An 11,089-nucleotide genomic window follows, 5' to 3' on the forward strand; every position below is an offset into this window, starting at 1 on the left:
TGAGAAAAATAGAGAAAATTGAATTATATATATATATATATATAGTTTTTTTCAAGTGTCCATCTACTAGTCCATTACCATGTCTATCAATGATGTGACACTATTCTATTGGACCTACAGTTTATCACATCTTTATCACATCCAATAGAATAGTGCCACATCATTGGTAGACATGATGGTGGGCATAGTAGGTGAGCACTTGAAAGAAACTATATATATATATATATATATATTTTATACCACGCATCCTAGATTGTGGGGATCCACGTAAACTCATGTCCAAAATAACTCCGAATGTCTTGAAATTTTCACGGTAGGTTCGTCTCGAAAATGCGAATCCAACGATTTTAATCTGGTGGTCGGAGATTTGAAAATGATCAAAAATTAGGTGATATATGCAATTTCCGACCATCTTCATATCTCCGATCACCGAGATTAAAATTTGTATCATGACGGCCAAATTGCAATTGTTGTATAAGTTATTCAAAATAAGTTGAGTCTAATATTGGTTTTCACGTTAATAAAAAGAGTAGGGTTTTTATAAGATGTAACGAGCTAAAATATATTTATAATAAAAAATAATATTTAATATAAAAATTAAAACATTTTTACGGATCGAATCCAATCGAATAGCTAGAAAATAAGTCTCGCAAAATTGACTTATAAAATTATATCATATAAAAGTTTTGTGTAATAGATAAGTATTTAAACACAATGTTTGTATTTGCATTGACTTTCTTTACGTTTTTTTAAAAAAAAATTATTATCAAATATATTGGAGAATATAAAATATAAATGTTGTTTATTTATTTTGCAAGTTCTGAAGTGCGATAGCATATGGCAAAATTATATTAAATTAATAATGTCAGATGGAAAATATATACTTTACGACTAATATGCGAGAATTTTTAAATTTTTAAATATAATTTATTGTATTGAAATCAAGTGATGTCAGAAAAATGTGAAAAAAAAAATTATTATTTTCATATCATATGTGATGATGTCGATTTTTTCCTTCGGGTTCGGTCTGGTAGAGCGGATCTCCAAATCTTCAATAAATCGGGTCGGGTTGGGCACGACGGAGCTCTGCACAGACATAAGCTAAATTAGGGGGCGCCGAAGGTGTTTCGGCGTGACCCCTCCGATGCCTAAGTCAGTGTTCGAAAGTGAAAGAGCTTGACAAAAAGTAAGAACAAGAGAATATGCGTGCGTGAGTGTGTGAACCAGAAGTGAATCAAAGAGATTATGAATAAACCATGAACCATACCTGTATTTATAGGGGCTTGGAGGGGTAGTGTAACGACCCACTGTATCAAGACGGGTCTTTTCAACGTGCTTATGTCCTCACTCACACGCACCCTGGAAAACTTTCCAGGGGGTCACCCATCCTATAATTGGCCCAAGTCAAGCACGCTTAACTTTGAAGTTCTTATGTGATGAGCTTCCGAAAAGAAGATGCACCTTCTTGATATGAGTAGCACATATGAAATCTTTTAAGCTCTCCTCAACTATGCAGTCTCATACCTACACAGTCTCAGAATCCCTCTCATTCCGACAGAATCGGTTCATTCATGTCTCCCTCCGCCTAGAAGCCTTTCAGGAGCCGCTCATTGTCCATGCAACCTCTTGGCACCGGCGATCACTCCCCGCCTCCTCAGCCCCGGGCGTCACAGGTAGGTTACCTTGTCAAGATAGAATATGTGTTAGAGTAGGACTCTACTCGGGTAGGAGCCCTGACCAAGTAGGACTCTAACATCAATTTAAAGATAATATCAAATCTTAGATTCATAAGATATTGTTCTTATCTGTTGATGATCTTCATGTGCCCGAGATTATTGGAAGGTTCCAGATATTGGGCCCTTCCTGGGCTCGGGTCGGGCTCCAACCGTACCAGTTAGGGCTCAAGCCCATGTATTCATGATTATGATCTTATTTCCTAACAGGGCCATTTCAGACTGAGCTTCTCATAAAATAAGACTAGATGAGCCTCAAAGTATATTTCCAAAAATATGGATTATTGGGCTCGGGTCGGGTTAGACCCGTATATTTTTTAGGGACATCAATAGTACCTCCCCCTACTGGTCTAAAGAAGTATGAAATTTAGACCATATAGTCCTCTGACCGGACCCCGAGCCCCATATATCATGCTTGTAATGTAATATACCACAATGTGTTTTCTGTGAATGGTCCGGATCTCGATCCTTGTCATGTGCTTTTTTTGGACGGCAGAGATCTCGCGACGGTACGATTTTCGAGAGATTCCCTGAGTGACATGGTTCACCCTGGACCGCTGATCGGGATTATCATCCAACGGCCCACATTGATTCACTCCCCCTATAAATAGGGCAGTAAAAAATTCTTTTTTTCATCTTTCACAGCGACTACGTTACTCTGTCAGTTTTGAGAGCTCGCCCGACCCGCGACGACCGACCCTTACTGGTTCATTCCGAGCCCTATTACCTTTTTTCCTTCTTTGTAAGTTTTATCCTTTCCCATAAGAATTAAGATGTCTTCCCCGGACGAAAACGTAGTCCGGGAAATGGTAGCCTTTATAAAGGGTTCTCCTCCCCCTGAGGTGCCTGAGCATAATGACTCTTCGGGGTCAGATGCCGACCCGAGCCCTTCTGAGACTCGGGAAGCAAAAATGCGGAGGCTTTATGCCCTCAGATCTGACGAAGCTCAATTACGAGAGGAGGGCAAACACTGGTTTGAGGTTTTAGCCTCCCATTTAGGTCCAGACATGGGCCCGACCATCAGGAACAGGTCGGGGATGCCGAACATTTATGACCTCATACTTCCCGGTCGACGAGACCGAGCTCACAAACCCCCCAAGGGTTTTTTAAGTTTTAGTCTAGACCATGTCAAGATGGGTCTCAGGTTTCCCTTCCCCGAGATGATCTTATCCTTGTATCAATATTTCTGTATATGCTCAAGCCAGCTGACCCCTAACTCTTTTAGTTCTATCCTATCCTTAGGGGTTTTGTTTTGTTTTTTCCGGGTTCCTTTAGATGTAGGGAATTTTACCAAATTCCTTCAAATCAATAAGACAGCCCCGGGTCGATTTTATATTTCTATCCGACCCGAGTACACATTTTTAAAGGGAAAACCGAGCTCTCACAAGGGCTGGAACAATAGATTCTTCTTTGTTCGTCCTGAGCCCGAGCAGCCTTGGAGATGTCGATCCAACTGGGCAATGAACTTTACTTCCCCTGATTTTCCTGCCCAGTTCAGCCATAATTTCACCAACTTCCTTGCTACCTTATCTGAAAAAACCTTTCACATTGAGAGCCTAATCAAAGAAGACCTGCTTTGCAAATATGGATTTTGTAGGAAAGGGATAGAGGTCCAGGGTGATTTAGGTAGGAACACTTAAATTTTAATTCACTTATTTCTTTATCTTCTCGTGCATTCGTATTAACTTTTTCCTTTTTCTTTATTTACAGACGAAAGAATAATCGGGGCTGAAATGACTGCTAACTTCCGAGCCGCAGCCAAGATATTGAAGTGGAAGAAACCCGAGGCGTCTGCGGATTCTGCCACTGAATCTGACCAGCAGATTCCCAACCATCAATCCAAAAAGACTTCTAAAAAATTCCGAGGAGATGAAACCCCGAGCAAGACTGAACCCCTTTCTCGAGCCAACATCGCTGCTCCCGGCAAGGGGAAGGAAAAAGTTTACATTGATCTCGGGTCCCTTCCCGAGCATATGGAGCGAGGCAATCCCTGTTGGAAAACTTGTTCAGATCAATCAAGAATTGATACCCGGTGCAACGGAAGTTATAAATTTTATTTTATTATATGGAACGATTCCATATCAAAGGTATCAAAACTTTCATGATTAAATATGTGTAAGTAAAACAAATAATCACAATTAAATATTTTACCTTAAAATCTCGAAGCGAGATTATGGACACCAACAGAACTTAATCTGCTCTTCTTGTAAATCCCGGGAACTGATGACGTCACGATCAATCACCGGAATTAGGTCCACGAACGAAAAACAGAAACCCTCTGATTGACTGCACTAGAAATCAATCAGAAGTTTTACGTAGAGAATAAACAGATTTGATCTGTTAATTCGGATTGCAATTTTTCACAAAAATCACAGTCCGAATTTTCTCAAAAGGGACAGAGGAATTTTTGAAAATCCTCTTCAATAATTTGATGAAGTATTTTTGAAAATTCAAGAATGAACTGTATGGAATTTTCGAACACTGCTGCCTATTTATAGATAATTTCTAGACTAGATTAAGTTATAATTGTATTAGAACTCTAACTCCTTAAAGCCCACAATCCATAACTTAAACCCAACAAGGCAAGCCCGTTGTTCTAGAAATTAATATAAAATTTATCGTGACTCCGATTGATAAACTGATTTCACCAATGTGCACATAAACCATTTCTGCATCTTTTAGAGTCAAGATAATTTTTCTGAATCCGAATTCAGTAATTTCCAAAAATGCCCATCCCTATGTCATTTTAGGAAATCCCACTCCCTTTAGTTAAGAAGTCCAACTTCTCTTTCATTAAATTTAACTATCTCTATGGGGTTTTAGTAATCCATTACTTGTGTAACCCTCAATGGTTCAGGGATACAGCTAGCCGTGGGCTCACAACTCATTGTGACTCGGAACAAAAATTTCCGACTTACCCATCGAATCATGGTAAGAGCGTCTAGCAACATCGCCCCATGATTCCCTAGGTATCACTGATAGTGCCTGCAAGAACCAGTAGATTTTGGTTAGCGTACAGTACGGTCCCTTCATCCATATATCCCGATCGAATCAACAACCATTGGTGCATCGAGAGTCGTTCGAGATTCGATAACTATGCATTACATCTTGGAGATCAAATAGTGACATCGCATGTGTTATTAGGAAAATCGAGTAACCTAAAACACATCATGTACTCTGACCAGAGATTCGTCACACTAATATCTCCTCAGATTGCATAGGATATCCACACTCACAAGTATGTGGTGAATCCTTGACAACAAAGCATCGACTCCTATATGTGTCATAACTGTACCCAATCCCGACACCTGTTGACCCCAATAGAGTCGGTAAACGAGTCAAAGTACAGTACTAGCATATAGAGTCTCAATGATGTTTCAAGTAGTAAGGACTAATGGTGTACAACCAAAACCGCGGACTTTATCCACTCGATAAGTGATAACCACTTGGAAAGTCCGAATAGGGTAGTTCGATCATTCATCATATGAATATCCATTTGCATGCTTTGAACATCTCCATGTCCATTACCAATGAAACGTGGTACTTGGCATCACAAATGCTAGTCTCAATCTCGAGCGATCCTTATCCTTATTAGCGGACGGCTCAATTGACTAGGAACTGTTTAGAATATACAGTGACTATAAGATGTGTTTCATAATAGTGATCTCTCTTTAGTCACTATCTCATCTTACTTACACTATAGTATATTCAAGGTCTTTATCAAAACATCAATAGTATATCACAATATAACAATATGAAGAAAGACAAATAAAATGCCATTAATGAATGTAAATTATATCAAACAAAGATTGTTTATACATAGAGTCACAAAAGCCCTTAGCCACAAGTTGGCTAACCGGGCACCCACTCTTTCAATCTTCCACTTGCCCTAAAGCCAACTAGTCACACTACGCAATCCCATTGCTTCGCGATGTTTGTCAAACAATGGTCCTGGCAAGGGCTTAGTAAGTGGATCAGCGATATTTTCTGTAGAGGCCACTCTCTCGACAGTGATGTCTCCTCTTTCCACAATCTCCCGGATGATGTGGTATTTCCTCAGTACGTGTTTGGATCTTTGATAAGACCTTGGTTCCTTTGCCTGAGCAACGGCACCAGTGTTCTCGCAGTATACCGGAACTGGACCAACAGCTTCAGGAATTACGCCCAACTCTTGGACGAAATTCCTCATCCAAACGGCCTCTTTAGCAGCAGCTGATGCTGCAATGTATTCTGCCTCAGTGGTGGAATCTGCTTTGGTGTCTTGCTTGGAACTCTTCCAAGAGACAGCACTGCCATTGAGCATAAATACAAATCCAGAGGTTGACTTCGAGTCATCCACGTCGCTTTGGAAGCTAGAGTCGGTATAGCCTTCCAATTTCAATTCTCTTCCTCCATAAACCATGAATATATTCTTAGTCCTTCTCAAGTACTTAAGAATATCCTTCACGGCTTTCCAATGCATTTGACCGGGGTTGGCCTGATATCTGCTCGTGACACTCAGAGCAAAGACTACATTCGGTCTGGCAGATATCATCCCATACATAATACTACCTATGGCTGATGCATATGGTATGTGTGTCATTTTCTCTATCTCTTCATCAGTCTTGGGACACATAGACTTGGATAGAGAAACTCCATGACACATAGGTAGATGTCCTCTCTTGGACTCATCCATAAAAAATCTTTTCAATATGGTGTCGATGCAGGTTGCTTGAGTGAGTCCTATCATTCTCTTAGATCTATCTCTATAGATCTGTATCCCTAGAATATAGGATGCCTCACCCAAATCCTTCATCGAGAATCTAACTGATAACCATATTTTTGTTGACTGCAACATCCCTACGTCATTTCCAATGAGTAGGATGTCATCAACACAAAGAACTAAGAATATCACCGCATCCTTAACTACTTTCTTGTACACGCACGGTTCCTTCGGGTTTTTGATGAAACCAAAGTCCTTTATTGTTTCATCAAATTTCTGGTTCCAACTTCTTGATGCTTGTTTGAGACCATAAATTGATCTCTGAAGCTTGCATACCTTATGCTCGCTTCCCATGGATGTGAATCTCTCGGGCTGCATCATATAGATTTCTTCCTTAATGTTTCCATTAAGAAATGCAGTCTTCACATCCATTTGCCATATCTCATAGTCATACCATGCTGCTATGACAATAAGGATTCTTATGGACTTGAACATTGCGACTGGTAAAAAGGTTTCATCATAATCAACTCCTTGTCTTTGAGTATAATCTTTTGCTACCAATCGTGCCTTGTAGGTAAGTACCTTACCATCAGGCCCAAGTTTTCTCTTGTAGATCTATTTACACCCTATTGGAACAATTCCATCGGGAGGATCTATTAAAAACCAAACTTGGTTTGTATGCATCGAGTCTATTTCCGACTGCATAGCTTCAAGCCATAAATTAGAATCCGCATCAGAAATTGCTTCCTTGAAGTTTCTTGGATCACATCCAATGTCGGGTTCACTTTGATCCCCTTCAAGAAGAAGACCATATCGAATAGAAGGTCTAGAAGTCCTCTCGGATCTCCTAGATATAGGCGTGTCAATCAATGGTTCCTGAGGTGTAGGATCGTTATTTTGTATCTCGGGTTCTTCTCGAATTTCTTCGAGTTCCATCATCTTGCCTTTCTTATCTAATAAGAACTCCTTATCCATAAAGGTGGCATTCCTTGAAACAAACACTTTTGTTTCAGTAGGATGATAGAAATAATATCCGATTGAATTCTTCGGATATCCTACAAAATAACATAAGGTGGATTGACTATCCAACTTATCTCCCACTGTCTGCTTCACGTAAGCAGGACATCCCCAAATCCTTAAGTACGAATACTTAGGAGCTTTGCCATTCCATAACTCGTATGGAGTTTTATCTACTGCTTTAGTGTGGACATTGTTCAACAACAATACTGCCGTTTCAAGTGCATAGCCCCAAAACGAAGGTGGGAGCTCAGTGAAGCTCATCATAGATCGAACCATGTCCAACAAAGTTCGATTACGACGCTCCGAGACACCATTCAGCTGAGGTGTCATAGGAGGAGTCCACTGAGAGAGAATCCCATTCTCTTTTAGATAGTTCAAAAACTCGGTACTTAAGTATTCTCCACCTCGATCCGATCAAAGTGCTTTAATACTTCTACCTTGTTTGTTTTCTACTTCAGCCTTGAATTCTTTGAACTTTTCAAATGATTCAGACTTATATTTCATTAAATATAAATACCCATACCTCAAATGATCATCAGTAAAGGTAATGAAGTAGGTGTGACCAAATTTAGTACTGATACTAAATGGTCCGCAAACATCTGTATGGATCAAATCCAACAGATTTTGACTACGCTCAGGCTTCCCTTTGAAAGGAGATTTAGTCATTTTTCCTTTTAGGCAGGACTCATAATTAGGTAGAGAGTTAATATCAGACATATCAAACATGTCCTCTCCCACTAGCTTGTTCATCCTCCTTGAGGAAATATGACCTAGCCTAGCATGCCAAAGGTTTGCCGGGTTTTGACTATCGATTTTTCTTTTGTTTGTTGTTACCGGTTTATCAACATAATCAACTGGAACGTCTTTTAATTTTAAGTTATATAGATCGTTTTTAAATTGTCGATTTCAAATCAAACATTCATTCTTGTAAATATTGCAAATCTCATTCGCAAATTTTCAAGAAATATCTTCTCTATCAAGAATAGAAAAAGAAATAATGTTTTAATGAAATCTTGGTACAAATAAAAACATCTCTCTAAAATTATAGCTTAAAATTGTTTTTGCAAAATTAAACAAATGTTTCCCATAGATTTTGGATTCAACTCTGGAACCATTCCTGAGCCTTAACTGGGTCTCACTCATCCTAAGCTTACGACTTTTTGTCATCATCTGCAACTCATTGCAAATGTGAGATCTACATATGGTATCCAATACCCAAGAAATAGTATTAAATGAAACATTTATAAAATATATCCTTTGTAGTTCGTAACTACTCGATATACATTCTTTGCAGTTGCGCTTCTAGTAATCGGGTTTCTTGCAGTGATGGCAAACTTGTTTAGACTTGTCCAATTTTGCATGTAACATTTGGCCTTGAGATCATGGTCCAACCATTTCTCTAGTTCGGCCAATATTTCGGCAGTTACATCAGTTGGGGCTGTTTTCGGAGAAGCCTTTTCTAACACTTAGAAAATCTTTTTCCGAACTCTGGACAATCTTAACCTATTGAACCATTCCGTATAGTTGCACCAGCAAGTTTGTTTTGTTCGAGAATTGAAACCTGTGGATTACGAAGATTCAACATAATGATATACTGAGATGAAACAGACAATAATCGATGATTGTTTAATTAATTTACTAAGACATAAAATATGGCGAATTTTAATTTTATGAATTACACTCCCACTATTTTAACGATTTCACAACCCTCTAGTGAAAACGGGAAACTCCTTTCCTTAGTGGGAACATGGAGTCCAATTGACAAATCATAGTCCCGAATAATATCAGCCAACCATAATTTTCACATATTTAAAAAGATAAAATCAAATTTTATCTTATCCTTTCATAAGATCATATCTTATCATCATATTTAAAAAGATAAAATCAAATTTTATCTTATCCTTTCATAAGATCATATCTTATCATCAATTGTACCAAAATAATTAATTTTATAAAATCTAATTTAACGGATAAAGTTTTAAATTTTCAAAAAATTCAAATTTATCCAAAAATCAATTTTAAAATTTTCGGGTTCGAACAATTCGATCCGATGCCTCTTGAACCAATCAAAAACAATTTTCGATCGGACCAAAAACTAGAATTTCAAAATTTTAATTAAAAATGAATTTTAATTTTCCCGGACTGCCCGGGACATTCCCGGGCAGCCCCCTCCTCCACGTGGGACAGGGCTGCCCACGTGGAGGCGGGCAGCTTCGTCGCTGCCCGTGGGCAGCGACGATCGCTACCCCGATGCCCCTGTTCCGTCAAAATTTTAATTTTTAAAATTCGCTTTGTTTTCAAAAAATCGAGGCCAAATATTTTGTACAATCGATTAATTTAATCGTTTGATCTGAGCAACCTGGCTCTGATACCACTGTTGGAAAACGTGTTCAGATCAATCAAAAATTGATACCCGGTGCAGCGGAAGTTAAAAATTTTATTTTATTATATGGAACGATTCCATATCAAAGGTATCAAAACTTTCACGATTAAATATGTGTAAGTAAAACAAATAATCACAATTAAATATTTTACCTTAAAATATCGAAGCGAGATTATGGACACCAACAAAACTTAATCTTCTCTTCTTGTAAATCCCGAGAACCGATGGCGTCACGATCAATCACCGGAATTAGGTCCACGAACGAAAAACAGAAACCCTCTGATTGACTGCACTAGAAATCAATCAGAAGTTTTACGTAGAGAATAAACAGATTTGATCTGTTAATTCGGATTGCAATTTTTCACAAAAATCACAGTCCGAATTTTCTCAAAAGGGACAGAGGAATTTTCGAAAATCCTCTTGAATAATTTGATGCAGTATTTTCGAAAATTCAAGAATGAACTGTATGGAATTTTCGAACACTGCTGCCTATTTATAGATAATTTCTAGACTAGATTAAGTTATAATTGTATTAGGACTCTAACTCCTTAAAGCCCACAATCCATAACTTAAGCCCAACAAGGCAAGCCCGTTGTTCTAGAAATTAATATAAAATTCATCGTGACTCCGATTGATAAACTGATTTCACCAATGTGCACAGAAACCATTTCTGCATCTTTTAGAGTCAAGATAATTTTTTTGAATCCGAATTCAGTGATTTCCAAAAATGTCCATCCCTATGTCATTTTAGAAAATCCCACTCCCTTTAGTTAAGAAGTCCAACTTCTCTTTCATTAAATTTAACTCTTTAAATTTAACTATCTCTACGGGGTTTTAGTAATCTATTACTTGTGTAACCCTCAATGGTTCAGGGATACAGCTAGCCGTGGGCTCACAACTCCTTGTGACTCGGAACAACAATTTCCGACTTACCCATCGAATCATGGTAAGAGCGTCTAGCAACATCTCCCCATGATTCCCTAGGTATCACTGATAGTGCCTGCAAGAACCAGTAGATTTTGGTTAGCGTACAGTACGGTCCCTTCATCCATATATCCCGATCGAATCAACAACCATTGGTGCATCGAGAGTCGTTCGAGATTCTATAACTATGCATTACATCTTGGAGATCAAATAGTGACATCGCATGTGTTACTAGGAAAACCGAGTAACCTAAAACACATCATGTACTCTGGCCAGAGATTCGTCACACTAATATCTCCTCAGATCGCATAGGATATCCACACTCAC

This window comes from Henckelia pumila, chromosome 4 (genome assembly GCF_033568475.1).
Source record: "Henckelia pumila isolate YLH828 chromosome 4, ASM3356847v2, whole genome shotgun sequence".
NCBI lineage: Eukaryota > Viridiplantae > Streptophyta > Magnoliopsida > Lamiales > Gesneriaceae > Henckelia > Henckelia pumila.